This window comes from Macrosteles quadrilineatus, unplaced genomic scaffold (genome assembly GCF_028750875.1).
Source record: "Macrosteles quadrilineatus isolate MER2022 unplaced genomic scaffold, UCM_ALF_1.0 Scaffold_1__1_contigs__length_201487025, whole genome shotgun sequence".
NCBI classification, from domain to species: Eukaryota; Metazoa; Arthropoda; class Insecta; order Hemiptera; family Cicadellidae; genus Macrosteles; species Macrosteles quadrilineatus.
In genome coordinates, this window is record NW_026542594.1 from 176,192,905 (window position 1) to 176,207,017 (window position 14,113).

General features: G+C 38.5%; 1 long non-coding RNA gene across 1 annotated transcript; it reads left to right on the forward strand.

Annotated features, from left to right (window-relative positions):
• The first annotated feature begins 708 nt into the window (after positions 1 to 708).
• LOC128983234 (uncharacterized) lies at positions 709 to 13,862 on the forward strand. Its single transcript, XR_008489823.1, has 4 exons — positions 709 to 963; positions 5,827 to 5,954; positions 12,519 to 12,627; positions 13,681 to 13,862. It is a non-coding gene; the product is annotated as an uncharacterized LOC128983234 (long non-coding RNA).
• Positions 13,863 to 14,113: the final 251 nt, after the last annotated feature.

Consider the following 14,113-nt stretch of genomic DNA (forward strand, 5'->3'; position numbering starts at 1 on the left):
AGCTTCGTAATTCACTGGACTGCCGCAATCATACTCATACTGATTATTCTACACATTGTATATTAGCATTAGAATACCTCAAAGTTGATGTGATGGGCTTAGGAAAAAGATTGTGCACATTTCCTGATGCGAGTTCCTATCAACCATATACACTTTGCCTTAGACTGCTACAGCTAGACATTACCTCAGCCCGGTCACGATCGTTTGTCAATGTCCCTTCGTGTTTTTCGTGTTTTTTGTAATGTGTGTCCGTTCCGTGTATCGTGTTTTGTATATGTTTTATTTATTGAACTCTGTTAACGACCTTCGAATGAAGTGATCACTTGACACCTTGAGGCCTGAAGATGGTTCAAAACAAGAACCGAAACTAGTTGCCTAAATCAGCAACAAAGGATTACTATATGCAGGTATTGTAAACCATTTTAAGTATAATACAGTAATCCGGAGGCTAAACAACTATTTTTTAAAATAATACAACTTTAGTATAAGTAGATGGCAGAGATCTCAACTCATAGAATATTTCAAGTATCCAAGCCAGTTTACAATACAATGGAAACTTACATGGGAATGTGTTTACTGTACAATGGAAAAAATGGATGTCAGCAAATAAGATTTTAGGTCAAGCTATTCCATATTATAATTAAGAAAAAGAACTGCCAACTATTAAACTGTCCCTTTAGGATTTGGAATTTTTCCCTCAAGAGCTTGGAATTTTTGAAGTGACAAATGTTGATTTTAACCAATTCCACTAAAGCTGCATCACACAACACAGGTAAATAGAAGTATGTTTTGGTCCAGATAGGATTACTTTTAATAGTTCGTTGATCCTGTTTCAGATCTCTCCGATTGTAGCGGGTGAACTTTCCTGAGAAAATCTCACAGCAAGTAATTCAACTACTTCCAAGTATGAACTTCCCGCTTCGAGAAGATGTTAATATCAGCGGTCTTTTTTATCATTTGCAGGTAATTTTTTACATATCTTATAACTATATGTTTAAATTGATAAGAATATGATACTCAATGGATTTACGTTACGACCTACATGCTACGTAACTACACAGCGCTCCCAGGGGTGTGTGCCATAACCTAAGGTAACCGCAGCTCGGCTGACAGTTTATTGAGCGGAGCGAGCGAAGCGAGCGAAGCTCTTATACGTCGACTTTTATGCATTTCGTAATACGCAAACTCCTCCTAGACGGCTGAATCAATCGTTTTCAAATTTTGGATGGTGATAAAGACCATATCGGTGAGTGCCAACATCTATATGGCGTTAAAAATAACTCTCAGGAATCCGCCCCACTGGGTCTCAAAGTTTCAATGTAGTCCTTATGGAAGCAGTATTTGACACATAAACAAAGACATATGATCAGCTGTTGACTTTAAAATGCAGTAGATAAATAAATAGCTGATAGCATTATTCCTCAGATATTAGAACATAAACGGTGGTTTGGATCATAAAATAATCAAATGACGACAATAACTTGAGGTCCATGACGTAGGAAGTGGTGAAGGAAGTAGTAAAGGTGAGCAGTCTGGAGTGTGCAAACCGTTTATGACATTTAGATTTAGGTATCTGCATTCCAAAATTTATAAGGGAAGGGAGGAAAACGGGTCCGCGACGTAGGAAGTGTTAAAGGAAGTACTAAGGGTGAACAGTCTGGAGTGTGGAAACTATTTATGTCGATTAGATTTAGGTATCTGCATTCCTAAAATTCTATGGGAAGGGAGGAAAACGGATCCGCGACGTAGAAAGTGGTGAAGGAAGTACTAAAGTGAGCAGTCTGGAGTGTGCAAACTGTTTATGAGGGTTAGATTTAGGTATCTGCATTCCAAAAATTATAAGGGAAGGGAGGAAAACGGGTCCGCGACGTAGGAAGTGTTAAAGGAAGTACTAAAGGTGAACAGTCTGGAGTGTGGAAACTGTTTATGACGATTAGATTTAGGTATCTGCATTCCTAAAATTCTATGGGAAGGGAGGAAAACGGATCCGCGACGTAGAAAGTGGTGAAGGAAGTACTAAAGTGAGCAGTCTGGAGTGTGCAAACTGTTTATGACAATTAGATTTAGGTATCTGCATACCAAAAATTATAAGGGAAGGGAGGAAAACGGGTCCGCGACGTAGGAAGTGATGAAGGAAGTAGTCAAGGCAAGCTGTCCGGGTTGTGGGAACTGCTTAAGCCCATTATATTAAGGTATTTGCAATCCTATGATGCTATGGGAAGGGAGGGAAACATGTCCGTCACGTAGGAAGTGGTGAAGGAAGTAGTAAAGGCCAGCAGTCAGGAGTGTGGGAACTGTTTATGACGATTAGATGAAGATATCTGCAATCATAAAATGCTATGGGAAGGGAGGATAACGGTTCCGCGACGTGGGAAGTGATGAAGGAAGTAGTCAAGGCAAGCTGTCCGGAGTGTAGGAACTGTTTATGACAATAAGATTAAGGTATCTGCAATCATAAAATTCTATGGAAAGGGAGGGAAACAGTTCCATGGCGTAGGAAGTGGCGAAGGAAGTAGTAAAGGCGAGTAGTCCGGAGTGTTGGAACTGTTTATGACGATTAGATTGAGCTATCTGCATTCCTAAAATTCTATGGGAAGGGAGGAAAACAGGTCTGTCACGTAGGAAGTGGTGAAGGAAGTAGTAAAGGCGAGCGGTCCGGAGTGTGGGCACTGTTTATGACGATTAGATGAAGTTATCTGCAATCATAAAAGCTATGGGAAGGGAGGATAACGGGTCCGCGACGTAGGAAGTGATGAAGGAAGCAGTCAAGGCAAGCTGTCCGGAGTGTGGGAACTGTTTATGACAATTAGATTAAGGTTTCTGCAATCATAAAATGCTACGGGAAGGGAGGAAAACGGATCCGCGACGTAGGAAGTGATGAAAGAAGTAGTAAAGGCGAGCAGTCCGAGGGTTGGAACTGTTTATGACGATTAGATTAAGGATTAAGGTATCTGCAATCATAAAATGCTATGGGAAGGGAGGAAAAGGGGTCCGCGACGTAGGCAGTGATGAAGGAAGTAGCCAAGGCAAGCTGTCCGGAGTGTGAGAACTGCTTATGACCATTATATTAAGGTAGTTGCAATCCTATGATGCTATGGTAAGGGAGGGAAACATGTCCGTCACGTAGGAAGTGGTGAAGAGAGTAGTAAAGGCGAGCAGTCCGGAGCATGGAAACTGTTTATGACGATTAGATTAAGATATCTGCAATCATAAAATGCTATGGGAAGGGAGGATAGCGGGTCCGCGACGTAGGAAGTGATGAATGAATTAGTCAAGACAAGCTGTCCAGGCCCACTTTTATAAACGGGCAGACTGGGCATATGCCCAGGGGCGCCGGAGGTTTGGGGGCGCTCACAGGGTGCCCCTCAACCATCGCCTGCCCGCACTAGGAAAAAAGGGGGGTACTGCTTTGGGTTTGCCCAGGGCTCCACTGACCCTTAACGCAGCCCTGAAGCTGTCCGGAGTGTGGGAACTGTTTATGACGATTAGATTAAGGTATATGTAATCATAAAATGCTACGGGAAGGGAGGGAAACAGGTCCGTTGTGTAGGAAGTGGCGATGGAATCAGTAAAGGCGAGCAGTCCGGAGTGTGGGAACTGTTTATGACGATAAGATTAAGGTATTTGCAATCCTATGATGCTCTGGGAAGGGAGGGAAACATGTCTGTCACGTAGGAAGGGGTGAAGGAAGTAGTCAAGGCGGGCTGTCCAGAGTGTGGGAACTGTTTATGACGATAAGATTAAGGTATCTGCAATCTTAAAATGCTATGGAAAGGGTTAGGAAAAGGTCCGTGGCGTAGGAAGTGGCGAAGGAAGTAGTAAAGGTGAGCAGTCCGGAGTGTGGGAACTGTTTATGACGATTAGATTAAGGTATCTGCAATCATAAAATGCTGTGGGAAGGGAGGAAAACAGGTCCACGATGTAGGAAGTGGTGAAGGAAGTAGTAAAGGCGAGCAGTCCGGAGTGTGGGAGCTGTTTATGACGATTAGATGAAGATATCCGCAATCCTAAAATGCTATGGGAACGGAGGATAACGGGTTTGCGACGTAGGAAGTGATGAAGGAAGTAGTCAAGGCAAGCTGACCGGAGTGTGGGAACTGCTTATGACCATTATATTAAGGTATTTGCAATCCTATGATGCTCTGGGAAGGGAGGGAAACATGTCTGTCACGTAGGAAGTGGTGAAGGAAGTAGTCAAGGCGGGCTGTCCAGAGTGTGGGAATTGTTTATGACGATAAGATTAAGGTATCTGCAATCTTAAAATGCTATGGAATGGGTTAGGAAAAGGTCCGTGGCGTAGGAAGTGGCGAAGGAAGTAGTAAAGGTGAGCAGTCCGGAGTGTGGGAACTGTTTATGACGATTAGATTAAGGTATCTGCAATCATAAAATGCTGTGGGAAGGGAGGAAAACAGGTCCACGATGTAGGAAGTGGTGAAGGAAGTAGTGAAGGCGAGCAGTCCGGAGTGTGGGAGCTGTTTATGACGATTAGATGAAGATATCCACAATCCTAAAATGCTATGGGAACGGAGGATAACGGGTTTGCGACGTAGGAAGTGATGAAGGAAGTAGTAAAGGCAAATTGTCCGGAGTACAGGAACTGTTTATGACAATTAGATTAAGGTGTCTGCAATAATAAAATGCTATGGGAAGGAAGAGAAAAGGTCCGAGACGTATGAAGTGGTGAAGGAATTTTTAAGGTGAGCAAAGTGGAGTGTGGGAACTGGAAACCGTTTGTAGCAGTTAAATTAATGTATCTGCAATGCTGAAATGCTATGAGAAGGGATGGAAGCATCCCCACGACATAGAAAATGGTGAAAGAAGTGTTAAAGGCTAGCAGTGCAGAGTGTGGGGAATGTTTGTGGCAATTAGATTAATGTATCTAAAATACTAAATTGCTATGGAAAGTGATGAAAACAGGTCCACGATGTAGAAAAAGGCTTAGAAAGTAGTTAAGTATGAGCATAGTGTGAAAACCGTCTGTGGCAGTTAGATTGATGTATCTTTAATCCAAAAATGCTATGAGAAGGGAAGGAAACAAGTCTATGACGTAGAAATGGTGAAGGAAGTAGTAAGGCTGGCAGCGCAGAGTGTGGGAACTGTCTTTGGCAATTACATTAATATATCTGCAATCCTAAAATGTTATGGGAAGAGAGGGAAATAGGTCCACGACGTAGGGGGTGGTGAAGGAAGTAGTAAAGGTGAGCGTGTTGAGTGTGGGAATGGATTAATGTATCTGCAAAGCTAAAACGCTATGGGAAGAGACTGTAAACTGTAGGTTAAAATAATTTCGAAGCACGAATCGATACATATTTCGATACATGCAATCCTTTATAATAGAAATTTACAACTGAGTTGCCAACAGCTGATTTTTACTCCATAGAGGATAAAAACTATTTTTACTCCATAGAGGATAAAAACTTTTTTACTTCCTAAAGACTAAAATTGCTACTTTAGACCCTCAACGCATGCATTAAAAACGACTGGTATTACTGCAGTATGACCAAAACAATATAATATAAACCCTTGACGACTCCGCTCAATTTTGTGGATGCTTCTGCGAACGCCACCTAGTATTTAATTATTTTAGTCTATGAAGATACACAATGGATTTACAGATCAGCGTTACTAAACAGTAAACATGCAATAGTATGTTAATAAACCGATGTATAATTTGGAAAAATAAACTAACAAATAAAATAGATCTCATGATAGATCAAATGATAAATTAGATTCTAGACTTTGTTGATTTTACAAGAAACGTATATATTTAATCATAATTGTGTTAATCCTTTAATCCTTTTAACCCCTTGATGTGCCTTGTTGCAGGAATATCACCGTGGTGTGCTGCTGTCTGCCAATCGTACCAAAAGCGTAGCATGGAATTTAACTCAGCTGTAAATTCTGCCCCACGTCGGCCACGTCAGGCTCCTTGAACAGTTTCGTCCCTTATTAAGGTAATTATCTTACAAATGATTTACTATTTAAAACAAAGAAATTAATAGTTGTTAAATACATAGACACTTTAAAAGGTCTCTTAATTTTTTTTAAGGTTCTTGCTATATTGAGCTGATCTGTTTCCCAAATGAGGTTCAAGAAGAATATCTTGTCTGTGGTAAAGCAAAATTCTAAACTACATAAATACTCAGGGCTGTATTTCCCTAACAGCGGACACAGCAGTTGCGGGGGCCTAGGCCTAGGAGGGGGCCCATCTATTTTTTTTTTTTTATAAATTAATTTCACTGATTTAATCTGTTTTGCCGCAATTGAGAGAGACGTTGATAATCGGATAATGGAAGACGATAATAATGTCTACATAGCCAAGGAAAATAGTCAGAATTCACTACAATCACTATTTTTTTCATTTAAAATTTTTTTTCGCCCCCCAAAAAAGCCAATTGCCTTGCACCTAATATCGGCCCTGCACATTCCGGTTAGTAAACCAATCCTATCCTATCTAACAACCACATCATTCTTTTGTGGTGCATTTGTCCACTGAAACTGTGATCCGCGACTCTCACCCGACTGTCGTGCTTGCAAGGGCGTACATGATTAAATGGGTGCTCACCCACACCACAATTGTTTTGTCAGATGTCGTGCGTTCTCCCCATTAGTCCTAGTTCTCGTTGCACCTTCTCTCTGTGCACTTTGCATACTGCGTTTGTTTTTTGAAGTGAATAGTGACAGTTGTGAGTGACAATGGCTTCAAATATGAATTATCGTGTAGATCGAAAATAGCAACTGAAGTGATAATTGACAATGATGTTTTGATTGAATTAGTGGAAGCAAACCCAGTACTGTGGGATAAAACTTTAAACTATTATAAGGACAGAAATTAAATGAAAGAAGCGTGGAAACTAGTTTGCTCTGCTCTGAGAGAGGTTTTTGAACAATTGGAGGGTAAAGAAAAAAAACATTTATTAGTTATTATTTATTATTATTAGGTTTTTTAATCAATTAATAACTTGATTAATTGGGTTGAATCCAGTACTTCCTCTCAATCCTACGCTGCCTAATTCTGCACCACATTGCAACCACAGGTAACAGATTCATTGTTTTACTATTTTTGATACAGGACCACTCTTAATATATTGCACAACACACACTCACTCGTCCACAGCTACCGAGCAACTGGTCATTTACCCGATAAAAATACAGTAAAAAACAGTAAACATGCAATTGTACGTAAATAAACCGATGTATAAATTGGAAAAATAAACTAACAATTCAATAAGATCAAATGATAGATATTTAGTCTAGTCAAGATATGAAAAAAACCCCTTAACCTTAAAAAAATTGCTCTAAAAGGTTTTTTGATGGTTTTCATTTCCAAAAAGTATGTTAAATTACATACTAAAAGTCTAATAAAATTGGAGTCTCGGAAATTGGGTTTTTCCAATATGGCATCCAAAAATATGAAAAAATAATAAACCTTACTATTTTCCCTGTAAATTTTCTTCTGAACATCCAATTTAGACCGAATTTGGTACAAACCTTTGAAACTGTATTATCTATAAACTATTCATGATTTAAGATAAATAATATACAGTAAACGTGTTGTATGGGGTTGAAAATAGGTAAAAATCTGTCTTAAGTTGTTAGTAGTAAATAACTTATTTCAATATTAGTAACTATAGGGAACAAAACTTTTTATCCCTAGTCTGTGCTATACTCATGTTGTAAATCCTTAAAAAATATATGCAATTTAGTATTTTTAATCATTAAATTATCCTAAGTGGTGGTGGGATAGTTATAAAAAAACAATGTAATTCTTATGGGTACTCTGAAAATTACCATATCTTAATTGTTAATTGGTACGCTTGGATAACAATTCATCGTGGCCTGTATCGTCTCCACAGATACAAACACACACATATTTGTCATAAGCGAATTCTGTGTTGAGTCAAGTAATAGAATTTGTTTCAATACTTTTTTTACGCTCATTTAATTCTTTTATTTTGTAATAGTTCACAAGTAGTTTATAAACAAAATATATGTATAAAGTTAACAGGTATATTTTGGTAATACTGTTGTTAATCAGCTGTTTTTAAACTCCACAGGATTCGCTTCCGCTCATTCAATTGTAGTTTAGTAATAAAACACAAATTAGGGATGGACGGGTCCCGAAATTTCGGGAATTTTTCGGGAAAAAAATATTCCCGATTATCGGGACGGGATTACATTTGACTCGGGAATTTTTCGGGACGGGATTTGGTCCGATCGTCGGCGATTTTTCCGCTTCGCGAGTGCCGATAACGCCGTTATTGCGAGCGATAGGTCCGCGAACGCAGGAGACGAAGTCATTTCGACGATTACGCCGTGACCGCGGAGTCATAACGACGATCGCGCCGTGGCCGCGATTATTGGACCGACGATCGCACCGTGACCGCGAGTCATAACGACGATCGGGCTGTGACCACGGAGTCATACCGACAGTCACGCCGTGATCGCGAGTCATACCGACGATCATGCCGTGACCGCGAGTCAAACCGACGATAGCCCCGTGACCGCGAAGTCATACCGACGATCGCGCCGTGACCGCGAGTCATACCGACGATTGCGCCCTGACCGCAAGTCATGACGACGATCGCGCCGTGACCGCGAGTCATACCGACGATCGCGCCGTGACCGCGAGTCATGACGATGATCGCGCCGTGACCGTGGAGTCATAACGGCGATAACCCCGTGACCGCGGAGTCATACCGACGATCGCGCCGTGACCGCGAGTCATGACGACGATCGCACCGTGACCGCGAGTCATGACGACGATCGCGCCGTGACCGCGAGTCATGACGACGATCGCGCCGTGACCGCGAGTCATACCGACGATCGCGCCGTGACCGCGAGTCATGACGACGATCGCGCCGTGACCGCGAGTCATGACGACGATCGCGCCGTGACCGCGAGTCATGACGACGATCGCGCCGTGACCGTGGAGTCATAACGGCGATAACCCCGTGACCGCGGAGTCATACCGACGATCGCGCCGTGACCGCGAGTCATGACGACGATCGCGCCGTGACCGCGAGTCATACCGACGATCGCGCCGTGACCGCGAGTCATACCGACGATCGCGCCGTGACCGCGAGTCATGACGATGATCGCGCCGTGACCGTGGAGTCATACCGGCGATAACCCCGTGACCGCGGAGTCATACCGCCGATCGCGCCGTGACCGCGAGTCATGACGACGATCGCGCCGTGACCGTGAGTCATACAGACGATCACCCCGTGACCCGCGAGTCACAAGTTTCTATAGGTACCTGTAAATTGTTACCCATTTTTTGGTTTTTATAGATCAGTGCCACAAATGGTAAAAATTGATTTCGTATGTCTTTTTTGGTAACTGCAATACAGTACTTTCTTTTTATGCACAGAAAAAAATCCCGTCCCGTCCCGTCCCGAAAATCGGGAAGGAAATAAAAATCCCGTCCCGTCCCGTCCCGAACTAAAAATTCAATCCCGTCCATCCCTAACACAAATAGTTAATTACAAAAATAATTACATGTATAATGTTTACAGGTTTATTTTGGCAATACTGCTGTTAATTAGATGTTTTTTTTTTTACTTCATATGTTTCCAATCGTATTATTGTTCATGTTTACAGTTATTTAGATCAAATTTAGTCTAGCCAAGATATGAAATAAAACCCCTTAACCTTAAAAAATTGCTTTAAAAGATTTTTTGAAGGTTTACATTTCCAATAGGTATGTGAAATAATATACAAAAAGTCTAATAAAATCGGAGTCTCGTAAATCGGGTTTTTTTCAATATGGACAAAATTTCCAAATTTCACTAAAATACTTCCATTGACAAGCAAGCTTTAACACACTATTTATTCTTCATAAGAATAACATGGTCATTTTAAATGTACACTTTTTTATTTTCTCCGTAACCGTTAGGCACACAACAACGCGTCTGTATACTAAATTATTTTTTTTATGATCTCTTCAAAATGGTTTGGAAATAAATTGCAACTTTTTACAGTGAAAAATGGGAAAATCCCATTTTTACCCCGTAAAAATAGGAGATCTTAAGCATACTCAATTTTTTGGCTCAACCTAGACACAAATCTTAAATATACACAAATCATAATACAAAAACTTTCTTCAGGGTTATATGTTTTTAGGCCAGTGTCACTAATGTAACCTGGACATTCTAAAATAAAAATATTTTGTCTTATGGTCTGGCAATCTATGGAGGAACGCCCAAAAAATTTAGATACAGTTCTGAAACTAAAAATGCTATAATAATCATGCTATACTTAGACAAACGATAACTGTAAAAGATCAATTTTCAAAACTACAAATTTTGACTGTCTGATCAATAAATATGTACTACAACTAGTGGCCTCTGTAGGGGCCATAGCCCCTAATTTAGACTACAATAAAAAGCCATAAGACAAATATTCGAAATATGTTTTTAAAATTATCAATTTTATGTTACTTAAAATTAACAGTGTTTCTTTTTTTATATCTTGCTTTTCCTTCTGTTGGAGTCGTATATTAGTTGCTTCTGATGGGTCAATGAAATTCAATTGTAAAATAATGATTAAATCAATAACACAACATAACAAATGGAAACGTGCACACGGTTTGGCCTGAGCCCGGAGAACGACGAATCAGAGCTGCAATCATACTGCCAAACATTGCACATCTTTTCTAGTTTAAAATTGAAGATTTGTTTTGTAATCTTACGAATTCTGTTATAGTTTCCATTTCGAGAACCAAATGTATGTAAAGGTTAAAATTATTATTAATTATTATGAAGGCAACTGCCCTCATACCTTTTCCATTTCACGGTAGTAAGTCAGAAATATATCTATGAATTTGTCCCTGAATTTTAAAACAAAATTTGGAAATTAGGAAAAATGTCCATCCATATGAACTAGAAATAAAATTTATATAAATTTATCAATCTTAGCTTCTATGAAAAAACTAAAAAAAGGAAACCTTCATGGGATCAAAATTTTTGAATAATTTTCCTACCAAATTAAAAAGTAAAATAAACCAAAATTATTTCATACATCTAGTGAATCAACTGCTAAAAAAAAGAACTATTATTCATTTGAAGAGTTTTTTCAATTAATGTAAAAAAATGTCGAGATGCTCTGCTGGAAAAAAATAAACAATAAAAACAACTCGATGACCCAAAGTGCCGCTCCAGAGATTTTTAAGATTTGCTCACTGCAACTACTCTACTGGCTGCAAGAATTTGCAATGCTCCTGCAACAAAGTATGGGTTACCTTGTACTACAGCCAGCTTGGAGAACAATGTGCCAGTTCGTAAAGTGATCATAACAGTGTACAACTTGATGAAAATTATGAATTATTATTTGTATAATGCTCTACTACTAACCACAAGAAAGTGTGACTATATTATACTATTACTAATATTATAAATGTGACAGTTTGTTTGTTTGAAGTTCAATCACGCATTAACTACTGGTCGGATTGGGCTGAAATGTGGCTTTATGATAGCTCAGATTCCCGATTAATACAAGCCTATTCTTATCTAAAAAATCCTTTCGGGCTAAAAATGTATAGATATTTATTTAAGTAAATAACATATGTATGTTGAATTTTAGCTAGCTTGTGATCTTTATTTTAAGACCTATTATTGGATTTTTCAAGAAAAAAAATAGTCATAAATTAAAACACCCCCACCGCAGCAAACCTGCACCCTAAGCGAATTTCAATTTGCCTGATTGAATTTACACTAAAATATCACATTAAAAATATCATATTAAAAATATCACATTTATTCCCTATTTTAATAGCACTAGTTTAACTAGTACTTCAGTTTGCTGCGACAGAGAGGGTAAAAAAGTGTTTTTAGTAAAATGTTAAATAGTTTAGTATAAAACAAATGCATTTTCCAAATTTGATAAAAATATATTCATATACAGGCTAACTACAACAAGTTTTCTTATTCTCCGTAAGAAAAACATAGGAGTTTGAAATTTAATTTTTTTTTTTAATTTTCTCCGTAACTATGTATTAGACCCATGACAACGCTTCAATGTACTAATTTTTTTCTGAGCCCTAAAATGGTTTCAAAATAAATTGCAAAATTTTACGTTTTTAGGGTCAAAAATGGGGAAAACACATTTTTACCCCGTAAAACCCCCCATAATCCCCCGTTCCCATGGTCCGATCATGCTGGTTCGCGAAGTCGTTCAAATAAATGTAGGTTTACATGTTTGTACCAAATTTCATCGAATTCGGATAATTTTTGCTTGAGTTATTGTGCTAACGGACACATTTGACCAACATCTTGGACGCCATCTTGAATTTTGGACTTCCGAGACTCCGATTTTATTAGACTTTTTTTCCTGGAAAATACACATAATTTTAAGTCAAAATAACCAATAAAACAATTTAAAGCAATTTTTTTAGGGTTCTCGTACGGATTTACTCGACTAATTCTAGACTTGGTTGATTTCACAAGAAACGTATATAATTAATTGTAATTGTGTTAATCCTTTTAAACCTTTAAACCCCTTGATGTTCCTTGTTGCAGGAATATCACAGTGGTGTGCTGGTGTCTGCCAATCAAAAACGTAGCATGAGATTTAACGCAGCTGGATCCTGCCCCACGTCAGGCTACTCGAACACTTTTGTCCCTTGAGGTAACTATCATACACTTGATTTACTATTTGAAACAAAGAAATAAATAGTTGTCAAATACATAGACACTTTAAAAGGTGTCTTAAGCTTTTTTTAGTTCTTATCATATTGAGCTGATTTCTTTCCAGTATGAGGTTCAAGAACAATCTTCTTGTTACAAGTAGAATTGAAAATATATTTCTAACAGTGCATTTAGAGTGGAGTCAATATTTTAGTGGCCCCAGTTACCAAGCTTTTGTGTTTTAAAAAAATACACAAATACCAGCTGCTTTGAAACAAAACAGCTGTTAGATTAGAACCCTATTTGTGGTGCCACTTCAATGGCTGTGGCCTGGAGTTAAAGGGGGCATGAATGTAAAAGAATATAAAAAAAAATTCAAAAAGGTAAAAGGTTTAAATTACCTGTATCCGTCACGTTTGTAGTTAATTAACTACAGCCGTTTCGTGTTGTAAAAACATATCTTCAGTTCAAACGTACATTGATTTATTCCATGGTCGTCATAAGGTTTAAAGTTCACAGAAATAACACATACACGTACACAAAACACTAAACATAAATTGGCCAATACAAAACGTACGAAAACGCCTATGACCTACCTTCTACCGGCACCGTACGTGTCCGATGTCTATTACGTGTTTTTCGTATTTTTTGTTTTGGCCAATTTATGTTTAATGTTTTGTGTATGTGTATGTTATTTTTGTGAACTTTAAACCTTACGACGACCATTCCATGGAATAAATCAATGTACATTTGACCTGAAGATGTGTTTTTACAACACAAAACGGCTGTAGTCAATTAACTACAAACCAGGATCACTTGACGGATACAGGTAATTTAAACCTTTTATTGTAATATTCTTTTATCCAGAGGCTATAGGCTACCATAAAAATGAAAAGAATATTCATTGAAAGAGACTATAATTAATTAGGTCCCAGGTCCTAATATCAGAGTAGTATGTATTATATAGTATGTATTATGAGCGACTTATCAGTATTCAAAGTATCAGGTAGTATGTCCCTGATACTAGTGATGATGTTGTCTTTCTTCTGTTAAGATGGAGGGAGAGTACTAGATGCCGACATGGACCTGCTCTGTGTCGCCGTCACAGGAACAGTACAAGCTGTGCAGACCGACTCGCCACTCTGAACGACTTTGGAAAGCGAAGAATTGGCACATGCTCTGTATATTTCTAATCTTTTTTTGTATTAAACTCCGTTTACAAAATTTTGGTGGTTATGGGGGTTCTTTAAATTTAATTACCTATTAACAATTCATTAGACTTGACTTGATGAAAAAGTATATTTTTAACTGAGATAAAATTACAATGAATGAACATTAAAAGTAAAAAAGTGTATTTTATTTATTCATGCAACAAAAGATTATAAACAAAATACATTTCATAGAAAGCTTCAAACGCCTCAGTAGGCTTGTTTGCTTGTTTCACTCATATCTTTTTACAGGTTTCACTAGTCTTTCAAACTTTGTTC